The sequence below is a fragment of the Triticum dicoccoides genome, chromosome 2A, assembly GCF_002162155.2.
Source record: "Triticum dicoccoides isolate Atlit2015 ecotype Zavitan chromosome 2A, WEW_v2.0, whole genome shotgun sequence".
NCBI lineage: Eukaryota > Viridiplantae > Streptophyta > Magnoliopsida > Poales > Poaceae > Triticum > Triticum dicoccoides.
The window spans coordinates 607049553-607055547 of record NC_041382.1 but is presented as its reverse complement, the minus strand read 5'-3'; positions in this window follow the sequence as shown (position 1 = coordinate 607055547).

Sequence of the window (5995 nt, the reverse complement as noted above, 5' to 3'; positions counted from 1 at the left end):
CGTTGGCCCCTCCCGGCCCACGCGCAGCTTCACGAGGGCTACATTGTTCGCGCCTCCCCCGCGCCGTCCCTTGCCCCTGTCGGATGCTGCTCCCCCACGTGGGCAACGGTGGGTGCTTGCGCCCGCCACACCGGCCCGCCGCGATAGGGACGCGGCGGAGAAATTTGTGTGCCGCCGCCACGGGTTTTCGGTGGAGCCCGATGAAGACAAACGGCTCCTCGCTTGGGTCTACTGCAGATCGCTTCCGACAACGGAGACGAACGCTCGTCGGCTCCGCCGGAAGAATGCCAAGGCACTCCTGTTTGCCATTGAGCGGTCCGAGCGCGAAGCGACAGAGGCGGCGCGGCTGGCGAAGCTCAAGCGACATCAGGACAGGGCCGTCCGGCGGCTCAAAGGGCTCATCATCCTCTCCGACTCCTCCGACGACGACGACGATGGCCACGACGCCTTCTCTGACGACTCGGATGATCCTCCACCAGCCGCCGACGCTGACAACTGCGTTGTCGACCGAAAGGGGAGATGGCCGATGAGGAAGTGGTGAAGATCCACCTTCTCCACTTTAATTTCAAGTTTTTAGATGTAATTTAAACTTTGTTGTCGTATTATGTGCATTATGTGAACTTTGACGGTCTTTCGAAGATCCGACTATGATCATGGTGAACGAATTTTGCATTTGTATGTCTGTTTCTATGTCGGCTCATGATCTACGTAGCTTCATCGACATTGCATGGTTTAATATAGATATAGGGGAATGGATATAAGATACGTGAATGTGGACATCAAGATTTGAGAAGTGACTGGTCAGTGCCCGCGGACACGTCCAGACGCGTCCGCGGGCGTTTGAGGGGCTGAATTTGCCATGTCCAGCTGTAGATACTCTTACACACGTTTGTTTGGTCATTTTGTTTTCCTAAAGCCCTCATGGCAGTGAGTATCCATGTCGGTTTAAATATTTTTGTTCCCTTGATACTATTTTAGTGTTTGGACAAACTGAACGTAGCTCAAATGGCTAGCTTTTTTTTGGTAGAAATAGTTCAACCGGTTCAAGACCTATCCTTGATATTGGTGATCACATTTCCTTTAATCTATTTCAAGCCTTTTTGTGATGCGCATTCAGTGGAAGAAGACATTTTCATCGAATACGAAGGCGTCCGCGGCGACTTTATCTATCTCAAGATGATGTATCGGCTCAATCTCACGGAGCTGCTCATAAGGGTAGGTCTTTTCTGTATGGTAATACATGTCTCGTTTATATTATAAAAATCATAGTACAAGCCACGTACATACCGACTTGGTAAAATTAGAAAACAGCAGAATGCCAGCTTTTGCACAAAGAAACACCCGCCAAGAATGAAAATTACAATCAATACAGAAGAATCCCTTAATCTTGACACCAATGCCCGTCACCTGCCTTCGGCACCACCACGACAGCCACCAAACAAAAAAAATGACGGATTGCATCCTCACCCGAGCTCGACGCGGCTCTATCGGTGATATGAAGCTTTGCAGACCTCCAAAGTGGATCACCAAAGACGAAGCCATTGTCGTTGAACGAATCAGACCGCGAAACACTCCAGGCACGCCATCGAACTCCAGTGCTGGCACCCCCCACACAATTAAGATGTTGGAGGAGGAAATCATACCTGCCAGCCACGAACCATGAACTCAGCACATGATCCACCATCTTTTAGATGTCGTCGATGCAAAGCACAATCTACATCCGCTCCTAGACTACCTCACAAGCTCCCCCATTACCGCCGCCGAAACCAAGACGATGAACGACCGAAAAACCTAAGCTACTAGGGCCTAAAACCTAAAGCTAAACGATCTACACATGTGAATTGGACAACACCTCTCACCACCAATGAGGCGATGGCCGACATCGCCGGCGGAGGGGAGCCGTTGGAGGACGGCGGCTGGCTAGATTGCCCATTCTTTCTTCCATGGGGGGAAAGAAAAGCGATGTGAAATCCTCATAAGTGTAGGTGGTGCATGCGTGTGTTCATAGGGATGAGTGTATCTGCATATGTATGGGGCGTTTACGTGTGTAAAGTGTTAAAACAAACTTTAGTGTTTGGCATGACCGTGACATAGTATAGGAGTATAAGAGCATCTACAACTCCAAACACCAAATCTGACCCCTCAAACGCCCGGCGACGCGACCGGTCTCACCTCATACTTTTTCCTATGCATGCAAAAAATTAAAATCTGACGTACTACACAAATCACACTAGCCTACTACACTTCATCGTCAGAGAAGTCCACAATCTCCGTGCTGGGGCGTCAAGTAGATGTGCATGCATGAGGGCTCCGACTCATCCTCCTCGTTCATGTAGGCAAGCATCTCACCGCTTCTTGCTCCGCCTGGAGGATACGGCGGTTGGCCTCCGCCTCCGCCTCCGCCTAGATGAAATCAAGGATTTTCTGCTGCTTTGCCTGCATATTCGCATCCCCTGCATCCTCCTCGTAATTCTCCTCCTCCTGCTCTGCGTCCTACTCCTCCTCCAACTCCTCATCCGGAGGTAGCTGTAATGCCCTTGATGCGGCTATATCTCCCACGTGTCGAGGCACGACTTAGAGACATAACCGCATTGAAAGCAATGTCGCAAGTTAGGCAATCATCACAACATCCCATGTAATATAGATAATAAAAGGGGAGATACATAGTTGGCTTACACTCGCCACGTCAAACAAAGTATATAAATAGCATTACAACATTCAAACACTCATGGCCCGACTACGGCGCCAAAATAAAAGATAACCCAACATGCGACACGGTCCCGATCGCCCCAACTAGGCACCACTACTGATCATCAGGGAAAGACACGTAGTATCGATGTGAGTCCTCGTCAAACTCCCACTTGAGCTCAAGCGCGTCATCTGGAACGGAATCATCAGGCCCTGCATCTGGTTTGGAAGTAATCTGTGAGCCACAGGGACTCAGCAATCTCGCACCCTCGCGATCAAGACTATTTTAGCTCATAGGTAAAGGCAAGGTAATTATGTGGAGCTGCAGCAAGCGAATAGCATATATGGTGGCTATCCTGTTCGCAAAAGAGAGCGAGAAGAGGAGGCAAAGTGCGAACGAGTAACTAGAGGGCAACCTGCGGTAAGCATTACTCCAACACCGTGTTCACTTCCCGGACTCCACCGAGAAGAGACCATCACGGTAACTCACACTGTTGATTCATTTTAATTAAGTTAAGGTTCAAGTTGTCTACAACCGGACATTAACAAATTCCCATCTGCCCATAACCGCGGGCACGGCTTTCGAAAGTTCAAATCCCTGCAGGGGAGTCCCAACTTAGCCCATGACAAGCTCTCACGGTCAACGAAGGAATAGACCTCCTCCCGAGACATTCCGATCAGACTCAGTATCCTGGTTCTTCAAGACACTTCGACAAGTTAGAACTAATTCAGCAACACCACCCAGATGTGCCGACAAATCCCGATAGGAGCTGCACGTATCTCGTTCTCAGGGCACACCGGATGAGCAAGACGTCGGGTAGGCCAGCCTAGAGTTGCCCCTGATAGCCCCAGACATCGCTCGGTTGGACCAACACTCAGAGGAGTACTGGCCCGGGGGGCTAAAATAAGATGACCCTCGGGCTCCGGAAACCCAAGGGAAAAATAGGCTAGGTGGAAAATGGTAAAACCAAGGTTGGGCATTGCTGGAAAAGCTTTAAACAAGACGAACTATCAAGGGGTTCCCATTATAACCCAACCGCGTAAGGAACGCAAAATCCGGGAACATAACACCGATATGACGGAAACTAGGGCGGCAAGAGTGGAACAAAACACTAGGCGAGAGGCCGAGCCTTCCACCCTTTACCAAGTATATAGATGCATTAAGATAACAAGGCAATATAGTGATATCCCAACAAGTAAATAATGTTCCAACAAGGAACGGTCTCCCATCTTCACCTGCAACTAGCAACGCTATAGGAGGGGCTGAGCAAAGCGGTAACATAGCCAATCAACGGTTTGCTAGGACATGGTGGGTTAGAGGTTTGACATGGCAATTTGGGAGGCATGAAATCAAGTGGTAGGCATCGTAGTATAGGCATAGCAAAAGAGCGAGCATCTAGCAAAGCAAAGATAGTAGTGATTTCGAGGGTATGATCATCTTGCCTGCAAAGTTGTCAGAGTTGACTGGATCCTCGAAAGCAAACTCAACGGGCTCCTCGTTAGCGAACTCGTCTCCCGGCTCTACCCAAATAAGACAAACAAGCAACAAGAACACAATCAACCACGTGCAAGGCTCAAACAAAAAGATGCAAAGATGGTATGCTATGCGGGATGCGATATGGGATGTATATGCAAGATTTGACAAGGAATGCATGAAACTGGCATCAACTTGGAAATCCAAGTGTTCCACTGTAAAGGTGAGGTGAAACCGCTTGAAAACGATATAAAGAACGCCGGAATCGGAGTTACGGTTTGGAAATGGCAAGCGATTCAAATATGACAACGTTCTGCGATTTACAGCAAGTAGCCAACTAGATGCAACAAGATGAATATGCTACAGCATCCAAACATGGCATCAAAATACATGGCAGGGATCCATTCATGATGCTTAACAATAGAGAACACTGAGCTACGGCCAATTCATCCATTAACAGGTTCAAACAAGCATGGCAAAAATGCATTTGGTAAACAGATTTCAGACTTAGTGAAATTAACACTTGTCTGGAATTTCAGATCAGATAGCACACTTTGGAGCATGAAAACTATATGCTACAGGACCTGAACATGGCAAAGTAAAGCATGGCATGGAGCTACTCAAAGAGCTTAACAAAAGTCCCTTAGTGACCTTAAGCCAAAAGGGATCAGAAAATATATTTGCAAGCATGTGAACATGGCAAAAACATAATCAGTTCTCAGACTTAGTGAAAACTGAAGCATGCTGAAACATATATCAAGTAGGCATGTTTACGAGCTCGATGCACTCACTACAGAGCAAGTCATGACAATCTAAGCATACACCCATCAAGAATACACAAAATACAAGCTAGACATGGCAATAACAATAACATAGCATGCACGGATCAACTACAACATCCTCGGCAAAATTGCTAACAAGTAGACAATCTGCCCTGATTCACGAAATGACAAAAGTAGAGCTCGATTGACTCAAGCTAGGGTGCTCCATAATTCCAAACAAAGACATGGATGGAAAGAGCACTACAAGATTAACAAAACATCCTTACTGATCATCCTCAAAAGAGGCACAGATCACTAGGAAACAACAAGAACATATGGCATATTGAGATAAACAGATCAAGGACTTGGTGGAAATGCTAAGTCCCTGAAATCGGCATTAACGAATGCTCCACTTCGCAAGGTTGTGCTAGTCACCACACACATCACAAAAATACATGGATTGCACCTCTGGATAGATGGCAAAACATATAACAAAACTCATGTAGAGCTCAGGGGCATATCATGCACACAATAATCATGGCAAAAATGACAAATATCTAATTGGAGCAGCAGATCTGACAATTATCTCAAATAGCACTCTTCCAACAGCATTTCGGGCATCAAGATGAACTCAAATGAAAATGATGCAATGAGATGAAATGATGTGCTCTCTGAGACGAACATTTTGATATGCTATATGCCCAAAACAAAGCTACGGATGCAAAGTTACGATGCGATGAACATAGCAAAATAATAAGGGTTTCGGGGCAAAAGTCAACCGAGGTGGATCTCAGATCCAGATCCGGATCTCGCCAGAGTTACTGTTCATGCATGAACTTCGAGGACCACCGGGGGGACTTGGAGCTCGCCGGAGTTGGAAGGAGGCACGCCGGAGGAGGGGAATACGCCCGGAGCAGCGGTGGCGATGGCGGTGGCCGGCGAGGCAGGCCCGGCCGCTGTAGGAGGAGCGGGCGGCGCCGGCTTGCTCCGGCCGGCAACAAGGGTTGCGCCGGAGCGGAGGCGCGGCGGCTCGGTGCCCGGAGCTGGAGAAGGCGGCGGCGGGGCGATGCGC